Source organism: Oncorhynchus clarkii, chromosome 2 (assembly GCF_045791955.1).
Source record: "Oncorhynchus clarkii lewisi isolate Uvic-CL-2024 chromosome 2, UVic_Ocla_1.0, whole genome shotgun sequence".
Classification (NCBI taxonomy): domain Eukaryota; kingdom Metazoa; phylum Chordata; class Actinopteri; order Salmoniformes; family Salmonidae; genus Oncorhynchus; species Oncorhynchus clarkii.
Genome location: NC_092148.1, coordinates 50,090,104 through 50,106,769, shown reverse-complemented (window position 1 = coordinate 50,106,769; position 16,666 = coordinate 50,090,104). Strand labels below are relative to the sequence as shown.

At 41.7% G+C, this 16,666-nt stretch overlaps 1 protein-coding gene across 5 annotated transcripts in view; it reads right to left on the bottom strand.

The window, feature by feature from the left end:
• The window catches only part of LOC139369033 (transcription factor SOX-6-like), a 152,389-nt gene that overhangs the window by 104,580 nt on the left and 31,143 nt on the right, over positions 1-16,666 (bottom strand). The gene's annotated exons all lie outside the window — the stretch shown is intronic.

The window sequence follows — 16,666 nt, the reverse complement described above, 5'->3', positions numbered from 1 at the left end:
TTAGATTTGTTAGCATAGACATACAGTACAGACAGACAAACACACACACTCCCTCAAATACAACACAGATAGATCTACCGCCAAAAACACGCCCACGCCCACACACACACAAAACACTTAAATCCTGCCTGGTTTTGAGAGGAGTACAGTAAATATTAAAATGGTAAACCAATCCATCCTACACAAGGTAGCCACTGTCCCATGTTGCCACGGACATTGCATAGGGAAAGGAAGGCCTTAGGCAGTAATTTAGCCAATTGTAGCCTTTTCATTCACATAGGGCTAAAACTTGAAATCACCATCCACATCAGCAAAGTCTCAAGGGCTTGTTTCATCAAAATATTTCCCATGTCCCACAAGGAAAATACGGCTTTTGTGTATTGAGTAACACCTGTGTTCCACTGTGCGTATAACTAGGCTCCGTCTTTGTTGTCAACTCTTTGACTGGAGCAACAGTCTTACAGCTGTTGGGATTTCTATCAAATTAAAGTTAATCATATTAACAAATCTCCTCTCCGGCCCTCATGGATTTGGCGAGATGTGAGGAATGTCATAGATGGACTTGCGTCTCAAATGGCACCCTATTCCCTGGGTAGTGCACTACTTTTGACCAGGGCCCATAGGGAACAGAGTTCCATTTGGGACTGCTCCTTGGAAGAAAGGCATTCTTAAGCACTTTGTTTGCTGGCATTTATGCCACGATGTTGATGATAACGGGCTGAACTGGTCTTTACCTCTGAACTGCACTGAACAGTGTACAGCATCTCTGCTCAAATCGGTCTCTCTCTCTCCGATTCAACCCATCCCTAAATCCGTCACGCTGCTCTCTTTCTCTCCATCCGTTCACTGAAGGCTTCTCTTGTGTAAGTCAAAAAATAAGAAACGTCTATTTTGAAGGTATTTTCAAATTGTATTGAAAGATTTAGTATAGATATGAAGATGGGGAAATAGAGGAGATGCATTCAGCAGAGAAAGTGAGAGGCAGAACGGGGGATCCAACCGCTTCTTCCAGGGGCATTTGTGGTCCGGGGACTGCAACACTACCACTTCACTTGGCTTCTCTATCGAGGTTCTAGATATGTAGTAGTATTAAGCAGTTCATTAGTCAAGCGTGGTTTACTAACACTCACAGCTGGTCCCTAGGCAACCACCATATATTAGCCAACCATGAGTATATTCAATTCTCGTGTGTGTGTGTTTGTGTGTGTGTGTGTGTGTGTGTTTTTTTTTTTTTTTACATGATTTATACCCCCCAAAATCTTTTCTGTTAGTTATGGAGTAACATAAATTACCATACGTCAAAGTTCATTTACCACCACCTATTCACCATTAACCATAGATGGTTATTGATATGTAAGAATGTTGTTCATCACTTACAGATCAGCATTTAACACCATAGTATCCTCAAAACTTGTCATTAAGCTCGAGACCCTGGGTCTCGGCCCCGCCCTGTGCAACTGGGTCCTGGACTTTGACGGGCCGCCCCCAGGGGGTGAGGAAACAAGATCTCCATCCCGCTGATCCTCAACACTGGGGCCCCACAAGGGTGAGTTCTCAGCCCTCTCCTGTACTCCCTGTTCACCCATGACTGCGTGGCCATGGACGCCTCCAACTCAATCATCAAGTTTGCAGACGACACTACAGTGGTAGGCTTGATTACCAACAGCGATGAGATGGCCTACAGGGAGGAAGTGAGGGCCCTCAGAGTGTGGTGTCAGGAAAATAACCTCACACTCAACGTCAACAAAACAAAGGAGATGATTGTGGACTTCAGGAAACAGCAGAGGGAGCATCCCCCTATCCACATCGACGGGACAGTAGTGGAGAAGGTGTAAAGTTTTAAGTTCCTCAGCGTACACATCACGGACAAATTGAAATGGTCTACCCACACAGATAGTGTGGTGAAGAATGCCCAACAGCGTCTCTTCAACCTCAGGAATCTGAAGAAATGTGGCTTGTCACCGAAAACACTCACAAACTTTTACAGATGCACAATCGAGAGCATCCTGTCCGGCTGTATCACCGCCTGGTACGGCAACTGCTCCTACCACAACCGTAAGGCTCTCCAGAGGGTAGTGAGGTCTACACAATGCATCACCGGGGGCAAACTACCTGCCCTCCGGACACCTACACCACCCGATGTCACAGAAAGGCCATAAAGATCATCAAGGACAACAACCACCCGAGCCACTGCCCCTTCACCCCGCTACCATCCAGAAGGTGAGGTCAGTACAGGTGCATCAAAGCTGGGACCGAGAGACTGAAAAACAGCTTCTATCTCAAGGCCATCAGACTGTTAAACAGCCATCACTAACATTGAGTGGCTGCTGCCAACACACTGACTCAATCTCTAGCCACTTTAATAATAAAACATTGGATGTAATAAATGTATCACTAGTCACTTTAAACAATGTCACTTTATATAATGTTTACATACCCTACATGACTAATCTCATATGTATATACTGTAATCTATACCATCTACTGCATCTTGCCAATGCCGCAAGGCCATCACCCATCCATAATGTACATATTCTTATTAATTCCTTTACACTTGTGTGTATAAGGTAGTTGTTGTGAAATTGTTAGATTACTTGTTAGATATTACTGCACGGTCGGAACTAGAAGCACAAGCATTTCTCTACACTCACATTACCATCTGTTAACCATGTGCATGTGACCAATAAAATGTTATTTTATTTGATAGTGTCTATTGAGTAGATAGTACAACAGTAAACCACTTGAAGGGACAGTTCAGCTATTTTACATATTTAGATGTCTGTTTCCTTATCTTGAAAGCAGTTACTTCTTGTCCGTAGACGGCTTTCCAAGGTAATTAAATATCTAAATATGTCAAATCTAATAATAATAATATTATGAATTACTAGTCACGATACAGTGAGCAGTGTATGAAACAACCTGGAGCGTCACAATAATTTATTCCCTAAGCTTTTCCTTATACACGCCAGAGCTGTTTGCCTACCTAATCTCAAAGATATATCTGTTCTGTGTTTGTTTTACAGTCAGTTCAGTACCAGGGGTGCACAGGGCAGTGCTCAGGGCAGTGTGGAGCTCTTCTGTTTCTCTGTGCATTCCAAATGGCCTATTTCCCATGTAGTGCACTACTTTAGGGCTCTAGTCAAAAGTAGGGAATAGGGTGCGGTTTGGGACACAAGCTCTGTCTAATCCTGGTCCATTTATCATACTCTCCCTCCATTCTACCCTTTTCTTTCCCCACTGACAAACTAGTTGAATCAACATTGTTCCACGTCATTTCAACCCCCAAAAATCTGTGATGATGTTGAATCAACGTGGAAGACTGATCGGATTTGAAAAAAGTAATCCACATGGCACGGTGACATTTTTCGAAGCTGCACGGGTTCTGTGGGGGTTCTGCACGGGTTCTGCAAACAGGAGAGCGAGGTGTACACATGGAGTGACACTTGACCAGTGAGAACAAATGAACACCCAAAACTACTACTGGTGCATATTCACATGGCATCCAAATGTTCAGTTGGGAGTGAATAAAGAGAACTATCTCATAGGATAGGATACAGTGGCATACAGAGCAAGCATAAGGGAGGGGCATTTTCCTCTAGCAAACCTACTATGTGAGTACAAGTAGCGTTTTAAATAAACAGGAGATCTGACACTGCAGCTAGCGATTGCATTACGTGTACCGCGTGAATACCAAACGTCCTCCTCACTGATATTGTCAGAGGAAGGTTACAGCATATTATCATTTCACTCGTTTGCACACAGAACAGGTGAGGAAAATGTCACCCTGGGACCTGGGACCCCCACTACTTCAAAATTCGACCCTTGATGTCTTGTCTCGCTCTCTTTCTTGCTTTCTCTCCCTCTTTCTCTCTTTCCCCTTGCGCGTCCGTCAGCATGGTAGGCCAACGGTAAATAACAATAGTCCCCCAAAAAAGCTACATCCTGTTCCTTCCCCAGATGTTCCTAAATGGTTGTATTTTACATAGACTATTTAGACTATTACATAGACTATTTGTCAGAATATTGAAATCATAAACAGAATCATATTTAGAGCCTTTTTACCATTTGATTTCACACCAATTCCCCAACCTAACCCGCCAAGACAATGCGCTGTAGGACGACGGTACCCAGCCCGGTGCTAACGTGTTGCTCTCTGCTCACCGAATGAATGACAAATGGAGGAATGGGCGATAATTGTGCACCTTACTTCACAATGGAATTTCAGTTAGGCCTAACTGAATGATAAGGAGGGTGAAGAAGTTGATTTAATTTCGAACAACAATAATGTAATGATGAGTTTGTGTTACGCCTATTCATCAGCGTTGGCGCTCATGTTGATCATTTGACCGTGGCAAACATATTCTTGACTCTATCCAAGTTGATGAGTGCGGGGAAACAAATGAAACCAGTCAGCCTGCGCAACAGGTCCTTCAAAACTCCACCTAACCTATACCAAAACTAATTTCACACATCGGAGTAAAATCACAATAGTCTGCGTGACATATTATCAGTTGTCAAATTGTACATGAAGAGATGGACGCAGCTTGTAATTGACAGACGCAGGGAAAGGAGCATCACTTTATCAAATCCTCCTTCAGTCACATGCAGGTAAAACGTTTTCATTAAATAACTCAAAAGTTCAAGAGGTTGTGCAGCTCTTTTTCCAACTTCCACCTGTTCCAGGAATATCTGCAGTGTCCATGAGTTCAACACATGACCACTCGTGCTGCAGCATTTCTCTGGCTACTAAGCAGAGACTAGTAACATAATACACTTGCGATATGCTATTCTGTTTTCTTTTAAATATAGAGTACCAGTCAAAAGTTGACACACCTACTGATTCCAGGGTTTTTCTTTATTTGTACCATTATTTGTACCATTTCTACGTTGTAGAATAATAGTGAAACCATCAAAACTATGAAATAACACATATGGAATCATGTAGTAACCAAAAAAAGTGTTACAAAAATACATCTAAATATATTTTCTTTAATTAGATTCTTCAAAGTAGCCACCCTTTGCCTTGATGATAGTTTTGCACACTCTTCGCATTCTCTCAACCAGCATCTCAACATGGTCGAAGAAAACACTACTAAAGGACACCAATAAGAAGAAGAGACTGGGCCCAAGAAACACGAGCAATGGACATTAGACCGGTGGAAATCTGTCCTTTGGTCTGATTAGTCCAAATTTGAGATTTTTTGTTCCAACCACCATGTCTTTGTGAGACGCAGAGTAGGTGAACGGATGACCTCCGAAGTGTGTGGTTCCCACCGTGAAGCATGGAGGAGGAAGTGTGATTGTGTGGGGTGCTTTGGCCGGTGACACTGTCAGTGATTTATTTAGAATTCAAGGCACACTTAACCAGCATGGTTACCACAGCATTCTACAGCAATACGCCATCCCATCTAGTTTGCGCTTAGTGGGACTATCATTTGTTTTTCAACAGGACAATGACCCAAAACACACTTCCAGGCTGTGTAATGGCAATTTGACCAAGAAGGAGAGTGATGGAGTGCTGCTGGTGACCAGATGACCTGGCCTTCACAATCACCCGACCTCAACCCAATTGAGATTGCTTGGGATGAGTTGGACCGCAGAGTGAAGGAAAATCAGCCAACAAGTGCTCAGCATATGTGGGAACTCCTTCAAGACTGTTGGGAAAGCCTTCCTGTTGTAAGCAGTGAATGCCAAGACTGCCTTGATGACAGCTTTGCACAAAGTGGCTAGTTTGAAGAATCTAAATATATTTAGATTTTTTTTTACCCTTTTTTTGGTTACTACATGATTCCATATGTCTTATTTCATAGTTTTGATGTATTCACTATTATTCAACAACGAGTAGGTGTGTCCAAACCTTTGACTGGTACTGTATTTTCTAATTTCCACAATGTTTCTTTAGACCTGCCAAAACAAATTGATAAAATACTTATTTGTGATGGACTTGAATGAGTGGTTTCTAGTTATTATTTACAGCACAGAGTAACATAAACTAATGAAAATGCTATTAAGTTCTTATGGAATAGTTTTTTTTGTATTTTAAATGTTACCTAAGACCTTTACAAAAACAACCAAATTATTATTCTTCTGATAGCATATATGAAATTTATTAGACTGCTAGAATGTTGGTGCGTCATAGACTGAAAGTGTACAAAATTGTCTTTAGGCGTACGTTTTTCACTCTGAATTTGTAGAATTGTACAAAACATAGAGTCAAGTATATCTAAGCAACTATTGTTATATTTTTACATGGATATATTCCCATGTTGATGCACTATTTATCATGCGTTGGTGCTTATGTTTGCGTACCTTGCTGGTTGATATGCAACTGATGCAGTATGCTAAAGGAGACGCCCGGAAACGTTCTCAACATTCTGTAGCGGGTACTTATAGGCTCAAAGGCCAGGCGGTTCTAATGTTAAGACCATATTAGTCCGCAGGTCAGGTGAACTTTGAGCCTATAAGATTAGTTACCGATTACGGGGGTTAAGTTCAAGTTCTTAGGTCTATATTTAGTTGGTGGAAACGCCATAGTGAAGAAGAGAGGGGTAAAAGACGAGAAAGAGAGCCTATTTGCCTTGTCAACCTTCCTGTTCTTAATCTACTCTGATCCAGTAGGAGAATAAATGAATTAGATCACTCTTACACACACACACACACACACACACACACACACACACACACACACACACACACACACAGTCTTCCCTAGTTTAATTGAACAGACAGGGCGCAAAGACCCCCAAAGCAACATCTAGGCTCTCTGACATCAACAGAACCGTCATGCAATTTTAGGTGAAACCTGCGCTAACCGAATGGAAAGAGCATTTCACCAAAACAAATACAATCTCCTGCCTTGGCGTTTTGGCACTGCCTTGGTACAGATCACATAATGTACATAGTGTATTCTGAAGAAGAGGGACACAGATTAAATGCATCCACTTCAGTATGGCGAGAGTCTGAGTCTCCCCTTGATGAGTTATGTGTACTGTGACGTATATCACTGTGCATCTGAAGACATCTGAGAGGATGAGAGAGGGGCGAGGCAAGGAAGGATGTTTGAAGGATGTCAGTCATCACTGAGGATAGGAATGATGATAATGAAGATCATGAAGCTGATGATGACAATGATGACGATAAAGACGACGATGATGACGATGATGACAATGGTGATGACAATGGGGATGACGATTAAGACGATGATGACGACAATGGTGATGACGATAAACACGACGATGATGACAATGGTGATGACAATGGTGATGACGATTAAGACGATGATGATGACAATGGTGCTGACGATTAAGATGATGATGATGACAATGGTGATGACAATGATGATGACAATGATGATGACAATGGTGATGACGATTAAGAAGATAATGATAACAATGGTGATGACGATAAAGACGACGATGATGACAATAGTGATGACAATTAAGACGATGGTGATGACAATGGTGATGACGATTAAGACGATGATGGTGATGACAATGGTGATGACGATAAGGACGATGATGACAATTTGCTCTTATCCATTGGCATGGCAGTGAGCACAACAACATACTTTGTGCCACGGACACTCATGGTACAGTAAGCAGTACGACCTTACTCCGTTCCCCAACTCTCCGCTCCAGTCATACTCTCACCCTCCCCCTCCACCTCCTTTTTGTTATATATCTCTCCCTCTATCACCCCATCTCTCACTGCATGACCTCATGGAAGGAGGATCGCCCTAAAGCCACAGTGGTTTTTGAACAGACAAAAGTACTAATCTAGGGGAAGCTGCCGTCGCTTGTGGTTTGGAGGACGAGAGGGGGAAAAAGTGACTAAGCCGCGCGGCTCCTTTCTTCTCTCCAGTCCTTCATAAACGGAGGGATAAAATAGAAGGAGATAATATTTAGAACAGGCCTAATTTCAATGGTAATATAAGTGAAAGAGGGATAGAGCTGGTGGTTTTGTGAAGAGGCTGTGGGATGAGGCTGGTGGATTCTCTCACTGGCTCTGAGCCGCTTGCTGATCCAGCCTAAGTTAGGAACCACATCCCGGGCCCAACCTATAGCCTCTCCATCTGCAACCAATGTGCGCATTCAAAACAGAACCATATGGACCTCGGGCGGGATAGTAACACGGTCTCGCACACACACACTCCCTCTTGAGCTAGCGCAGACATCTGATACTCATTCACACTGCCGGCTAAATGGGTCCCTCATCACCACAGACTTGCAAGGCATTTCAATTGAAATATGTTTTTATTTGTGTGGCCTCTACTTAAAAAGAGCCTATCACATAACCTCCAAGTCAAACCGATGCAAAATGATAACTGAACTGAACTTCCACCCTGACCAGCATTGCGGAAGACTTGTCGAGTCTTGTTACCAAGTTTGCATTTGACAAAATACCAATAAAAAAAATCCTGATGAAGCCTAATGACCGAAATGCGCTGGCTTTACTTTGAACAATAAAATAAGCACTTTCATCAACTTCTACTGTGCACCAAGAGTTGCTGAAATGTCTCTTCATTCAGTCGGCAACTCAATTGACGCCCCTCGGTTGGATAGCGAAGTCGCGGCAGTGTTCCCTTCCCTTTTACAAAATGGAAAGACAAAGTAGAAGGATGCGGAGGGCACTCAGTAGAACACAGTACGGTTAGTTCGGATAGTTCGGTTTTAAGGGTGCCCCACCGGAGAGTATGGTGAAGGCGCCTTTAGAAGCTGATCTTGGGACATTTTTTAGTTTTCCACCAACTAATGGTTAAGATTGGGGGAGGGGAAGATAATCCTAGATCTGTACCCAGGGGAAACTTCACCCTAGAGCAAGCCAAGCCAGCCTCATTAACTTGTTAGCTCATTAGCTTACCACAAATCCATCCAAAAGGGCGCTGACTTGCCAGGTCAGTTCTCTCTGACTCTGTTGAAATGACTGTCATTATTAACAACTGAGAAACCAGGAGGGATATAGGCTGTTTCCCAAGTGGTACCCTATTCCCTATAGAATGCACTACTTTTGACTATGGCCCATAGGGCTCAGGTGAGGTCAAAAGTAGTGCACTATATAGGGAATGGGGAATAGCAATGGGGATAGCAATAATAGTTAGTTACAACTGTTCGGCCATTTGTCTGTCTTAAAAGAACACTATGGCCGCACACTAAATGGCACTCTATTCCCTATATGGCACACTACTTTTGACCTGGCCCATTGGGCTCTGGTCAAAAGTAGTGCAGTATGTAGGGAATAGGGTCCAATTTGGGATGCAGCCCAGGAGGGATACAGTTCTTTCAAGACAGACAAATTGCCAAACAAACAGTTGTAAGGAGTTTCCTTGTGTCCTTCCTAAAAAACAGATGAATTGCTGTCAAGATTAAACGAACTCTGATTTGCCATGAATGCACAAATAACACAAATAACGGCATTAGTGGAAAAAAAGGTTATATTTAATAAGGATGGACTAAGGGGCATTTCATATCTGTAACCAGTGCATTGCCAAGACCCATGGAGTAGGGACACAGGAGCATGATCTGACTTTGCAAGAAAAGAGGCCGTATATGTACCAACCTTCTCAGAGTAGGATGTCCATGTTATCCTATTCATTGTGATATAAAAGCTTCCGTGGGACAACGTAATGGCAAGTTATTACCTATGGGGGGTTGCGCCATTCTATGATTCAATGATTACATAACCCAAATTTGTACTCCATCTGTAAATGCGGAATTTTTTTTTGGTTAATCTCTGGTTGGTTTATCTCTGGTAGAGATAATGGATGGGCTGGACATGCCAAGAGATGAGTTCGGATTGGTCTGCCATGTAGCTTGCTTCTGTCTACAACATGAACTGCATTTGTATGTGTGGATAAGCCTGTCTATGGATGTTTTTTTAAGATATCACGAAGAACCTAACATGTTTTGCTACTGCTCTCAACATTGCTGCCCTGAGGTTAATAGTGCTACGGACAAAGCTCAGTGGGAAAATGTTGCGATGGACATGTTGCGATGGACTACTTTCTGGAGAGTGATCGTGCCATGCTGACTCTCTCTGACTCTGAAAAGGAATCAGACAATGAGGATATCCCTGATTTAGTTAAAAACATTTTTCATTGAACCAGACATTGTAGAGTCTTCTGATGACAATGGTGGGGAAGAAATGGTGTCATCACGGAAGAAGTTGAAATCAGTGGAATGCCCGGTGGAAGCAGAGAGATGATTGCCAAATGTGTGAGTCCAAAAAGAGAACACAGAAAGAAGGCTGTTGTATAAAACACCTGGCAACCATGGCAACCATGGCACCCATGACAGAGGGAGAAGCATTCAACCATGTATATAGGTAAGAATCTAGCTACATTTTTAGATATTATACGTTTCTAAAGTCGTTTTCATTTCAAGTTAAAGCGTACTGTTAGGTAGCTAGCTAATGTTAGCCGGCTGGCTCGCTAGCTAACATTACGTGTATGATCTGTGTAGGAGCTCTAGGGGACGACAAGCCTAGTGGAATTCCAAGTTGAATGACCGTTCAAATACATTTTTCCCAGTCAGAGTTTGTTTTATTCCCAAATTCCCAATTGTTTTGAACGCAGCATTAGTGTTGGGGATTATGGTTCATTGTTTAGCTAGCTAGCTACAGGTAAAACAAAAGACTTCACTATGCAAGTAACCATTTCACTTTACTGTTTACACCTTCTGTAACATAATATTTTATTTTATTTACTTACCAGAGTGGGTAATGTGAAACACAAACATGACCTGCAACAAAGTCAGATCAGGATATAGGCCAAGGACTAGATAAAGTTTATTTTTACAATTACTTTTTCTACTACTTTCACCACTTTTAGTCTTGAAAACGTTGGTTGTTTCCTACACTGTGAATCCTTAAAGAGGTGGGTGGGGCTACGGCTTAAGAGGGTGTGAACGATGCTGAATGGGTGTAGACAAAGAAGAGCTCTCCAGGAGGTGCACCAAAACATTCACAGGCCATTTTCTCAAAAGTGGAGTTACAAGTTTATCAACTTTCAAAGCAGAATTACTTTCTCATTGTTCCTCAACTGCAGTGTATGATATTCAATTTTCAAGCTCGGAGTCTCTACCTTTAGCCACTGTAAAAAACACACTTTCAAATTTAGCTACATAAGACTGAATCGAGCTGGTCGGTCAGGAAGAAACCGTGAACTGATGTCTGTCATGACAGGATTCATACATTGTAATTGTGTTATGAGCGTTCATTTTTGTCCTCTTTCCGCCGTGTAATTCAATTGGAAAGGCAAGTGGCATCTTAAAAAGAGAATAATTTAATTTCAAGTTTCCCGCTAAACCTGATAAAATTAGGATTTGGAGACGATTTATGCATTTAAAACTGAAGTGGTCTTGTTTCCGCCATGCCTCGGCTCTGTACTTCAAACAACATCAAATGTGGAGACAGTGAGATCTAGGATAGGTCTGTATCGGTTAATGGTTCTTTCAGACAACCCTCCTGGGCCTGTGCATTTCCAAATGTGGCAAAATCCAAAATGTATGGCTAGGGGTACAACATGAAGTGCACACCTCGTTAACAACAAAGCTTTTGAAATGGAGCTCCCTGCCCTAGCCAACAAAGTAGACATGTATTAGCCCATCACCAAACAGTAAATCAGTAATGCCTGCCCAAGTTGTGGGCCAATGGGGATCAGGTACCTGATGACCTACTGTATACTGTAAACTCCCTCCCCCTCTGACATGAAGACAACTATTATAACAACTATAATTACTTTAAACGTGCGATTAACCATTTGGCACTTTTCTTTAACTTTTCCCATCTTCACATTTCATATGTTTCTCCTATCCCCCTGGCAAAACCATTTAAATCTGTATGACTTCAGTATTGCCGGTCTTAATTTGGGCTAGTGTTAACTACAACGACATTTGACTCTTTATTGCGAACAGAGATAAAGTCCATTAAAGGGCTGTAACATAGTGCTAAAAGGCTCCTGGGGTGCTGCCTGCCTGTGTATCTTTAAAAAGAGGCCTTTCTACATCATACTGAATGCTCCTATTGAGTGAATACAGAGAAACACACTGACCAGAGTAGTGGTCTACAGCCGCATGAGGGAAGCTATCAAAGGAACCCTGTATGTGAACGATGAAGGCAAACTAACTGACACCAAAAAAGTAAGGTACAGTTTGTTCAGATAAGCAAAAAAGGCGTGATTGAGCCGACACTCAAAAAGATGTCGCATAAAGCTTACTTCATTTTTATATTATTAGTATTATTATTATTATTTTCACTGCATCAGGGATAGCGCACAGAATACGTTTCAGCTTTGCAGTCTCATTCAGTGTGTAGGTACAAATCTTTTTCATTCAAAACAGCATTTGTAGGGAACACAGGTGAGCAACCGATTAGCAGCAGGTGCTTCTAATCAGGGTTGTCACTCATCTGCCAATCAGGGATGTTGCTTCTCTGGTCTACCTGCGTACAAGTTACAACCACATCTGATTTGAACAATATGTTTGATAGATATCTTGATCGTTTCTAGGTAAATAAAGATTGATTCCGGAAGGCATCATTTAAAGACCAGTCTGATGATAGTATATGCCAGCGCTTTTTCACAATAGACTTGATGATATTATAGCTATCATTGAAAGTAAGTATATCGTTTTTGTTAGGCTTCGTGGAGTAATCGATGGCTTCTGTTCCAAGCTTTTAATTCGTTTAAAAAAAATCTTTATCAAGCCAGGTATCGGGGTATCGTCTCAAGTGGAAACAATGAGAGAATTTGATTGTCTATCATATTCTTCCTCTGTGTCAGATGCGACGCAGTCTATGAAGTTGGCTGCCTTGTATCCATCAGCTGTTAGTATAGTATTTTATGTTATTGTATTCTAGAGTTCATGTAGTTAACATTTATTTTTTCAATTTCAGAACCCCTCCAGATCATTATTCAATTGTCTATGTAGCGGGTTGAATATTTCACATAATCTTTGGAAGGATTATTTTCATAAATGAAATCCAATTAGAATTTCCCCATTAGGAAATGTGTGTAGTTAGAGCTAATGGGGTTCCCATCGCTGTTCCAAAGGTCTGTAGGTGGTAATATTACTAAAATAGTTTTTAGTAAGCACTAGTTGCGTAAGCTCAATTATATCATTTACAGGCACATCGCTTTCCCGGCTGGAGAGGAAGAATATGAGAGCCTCTATACCTCCATCATGAGGAATATTTGTGTATAGCAATGAAACATCAAGAGTGACTAGCCAATCACAGAGGAAGAATATGATAAATAATAAAATTCTCTCCCTTATTATTTACTTAATAAATACCAACCAAAACAGAAGGACCCCTTGACTTCTTCCACATTTTGTTACGTTACAGCCTTATTCTAAAACTGATTTTTGTATTTTTTTATTATGGAGAGCGTTGCTGCACAGCTATTTTCAGGTCTCTCCAGAGATGTTCAATTGGATTCAAGTCCGGGCTCTGGCTGGGCCACTCAAGAACATTCAGACACATGTCCCGAAGCCACTCCTGCATTGTCTTGGCTGTGTGCTTAGGGTCGTTGTCCTGTTGGAAGGTGAACCTTCGCCCCAGTCTGAGGTTCTGAGTTCTCTGGAGCAGGTTTTCATCAACGATCTCTCTGTACTTTGCTCCGTTCATCTTTCCTTCGATCCTGACTAGTCTCCCAGTCCCTGTCGCTGAAAAACATCCCCAGGGCATGATGCTGCCACGACTATGCGTCACCGTAGAGATGGTGGCAGGTTTCCTCCAGACGTGATGCTTGGCATTCAGGCCAAATAGTTCAATCTTGGTTTCATCAGACCAGAGAATCTTGTTTCTCATGGCTGAGAGTCCTTCAGGTGCCTTTTGGCAAACTCCAAGCGGGCTGTCATGCGTCTTTTACTGAAGGGTGGCTTCCGTCTGGCCACTTTACCATAAAGACCTGATTGGTGGAGTGCTGCAGAGATGGTTGTCCTTTTGAAAGGTTCTCCCATCTCCACAGAGGAACTCAGGAGCTCTGTCAGAGTGAACATCGGGTTATTGGTCACCTCCCTGACCAAGGCCCTTCTCCTCCGATTGTTCAGTTTGGCCGGGCAGCCAGCTCTAGGAAGAGTCATGGTGGTTCCAAACTTTTTCCATTTAAGAATGAAGGAGGCCACTGTGTTCTTGGGGACCTTCAATGCTGCAGAAATGTTTTGGTACCCTTCTCCTGATCCTGTCTCGGAGCTCTACGGACAATTCCTTCGACCACATGGCTTGGTTTTTGCTCTGACATGCACTGTCAACTGTGGGATCTTATATAGACAGGTGTGTGCCTTTCCAAATCATGTCCAATCAATTGAATTTACCACAGGTGGACTCCAATCAAGTTGAAGAAACATTTCAAAGATGATCAATGGAAACAGGATGCACCTGAGCTCAATTTCGAGTCTCATAGCAAAGGGTCTGAATACTTATGTGAATAAGGTATTTGTTTACATTTTGAATACATTTGTATAAAACACTGTTTTCACTGTCATTATGAGGTACTGTATGTAGATTGATGAGAAACATTTTTTAAATACGTTTTAGAATAAGGCTGTAACGTAACAAAATGTGGAAAAAGTTGAGGGGTCTGAACACTTTATGAATGGACTGTACTTACTTTCAACAATAGCTATACTAGCATCACATCTATTGTCAAGAAGCACTGGCATATACTATCATTAGACTCCTCCTTAAATTCTGCCTTCCAGAATTCACCTGTATTTACCAGTGGTGTAAAGCACTTAAATAAAAATACTTTAAGTCATTTTTGGGGGTATCTGTACTTTACCATTTATATTTTTACTTCACTACAAAAACAAAGAGAGAATTTTTACTCCATACATATTCCCTGACACCCAAAAGTACTAGTTAGATTTTGAATGTTTAGCAGGACAGGAAAATAAAATTCACACACTTATCAAGACGGGTCATCCTTACTGCCTCTGAGTGTTGGAGTGTGACCATGGTTATACGTTAATTAAAATTGAACAATTGCACAAAACTATTTAGGTAACAGGGCTCTTGAACCAGGGGGGGAGATTGAATGTCTCTGTAGTAACCAAGAAGTTTGATCTTGCCATCTAGCTACTTAGCTAGCAAAGATATCTAGCAAAGATATCATTTATTTGACACATCTTAGATTTATTATAGTTACACTTAACTTACTACAAGCAGAGGCGCAGCACGCACCCCCAGTGAGGGTATTGAAATTCACACCGTTGGTATTTCAAAATACCGCGGTATATGGTATAAACTGTATATCGCCCAAACCTAACATTCATAAAAGGATGTTTCCCCATGTAGATCACGAACCTCATGTAGCACCATAACAAAATGTACTAGCGTTGTATGCCCTCAGACGTCTAGGAACAATCAAATAAATGTCTAACTTGCATTACTAGAGGAGTTATGCATGTGTTACTGTGTTTCTTGCAATAAGATTTATAGTGGAAAAAACATCCCATGCCTTGAAAGTACGCCTTGGAGAACATAAATCCGCTATCAGATGTCAAGATATCACCTCGCCAGTTGCGAGACACTTCATAGAACAAAATCACTCTAATAATGAATTATGTTGCGTCAGGATCTAGAAAGTTCCTCCACCACCCAGAGGTGATTACAACAACAAATGACTCCAAAGAGAAGCCATGGGGACACAGCAATTCTCCAGTGTTAAACACTGACAGTGTGTAATTTAAACACCTGTCCATATGGGTCCACACTTTTCTGTGTTAGATTAACACACTGCTTAATGTGAAGCTGTATTACTTTTTGCCTTTCTGCTGAGTTACCAACCATGACTGTATTTGTTAGGTGACAGAGACTTGGTTTGTCTTGTGGCCTTCACCAAGTGAGATTCTAAGCAAATACTCTGTCATTAAACACAACACAAGTATTTAGGGTCAAAATGAAAAAATACATAAAAAATCATGGTCACATTATGCTAGCTTGAAAATGTATGTGTAACTCCTATTGGAATCCAGCCAAAGTTGGCACAGCCAACAGTTGGAACTTGTATTCACCCGCAACCTGCATTCAACCTGCACGGGTTATTAACACCAACACCAAAATTAACACTAGGTCACACTGGCCAATTTGCTGTGGATATATACATCTAATTCCGTATCCCAACACAGTTTAAACAAATAACTAGATTTCACCTCCTTCCTCTAAGAAAAATGTAGACTCTTGTACAAGAACCATATTTTGCATATCATTTATGAGTTAGCCCCACATATTTATAAATGACCTAGCCTGATGTCCTGTGTGGTAAGCACTCATCAATTGATACAATGTATCCAAGTGAACAGACACCTAAGGCAATTGATTCATGAAAGGCTCACACCTGATATCCCTAATTGCCCTTCATGCCCCCTCCCATACCCTATAAGTCTTATCTGTCTACCTTTGCGATTGTAACTTGTATGGAGGCAGATTAGAGAAGCCACATCCTTAATTGGCTGATGAGTGGCATCCCCGATTAGAAGCACCTGCTGCTGCTCATCAGTTGCTCACCTGTGTTCCCTGCTGTTTTGAACAAACAAAAAAGATTTATGCCTTACACACTGAAGGGTGCAAAGCCTTACGCAACATCTTTTTGAGTGCGGACCCATCACACCTTTTTGAGTGCGGACCCATCACACCTTTTTGAGTGCGGACCCATCACACCTTTTTGAGT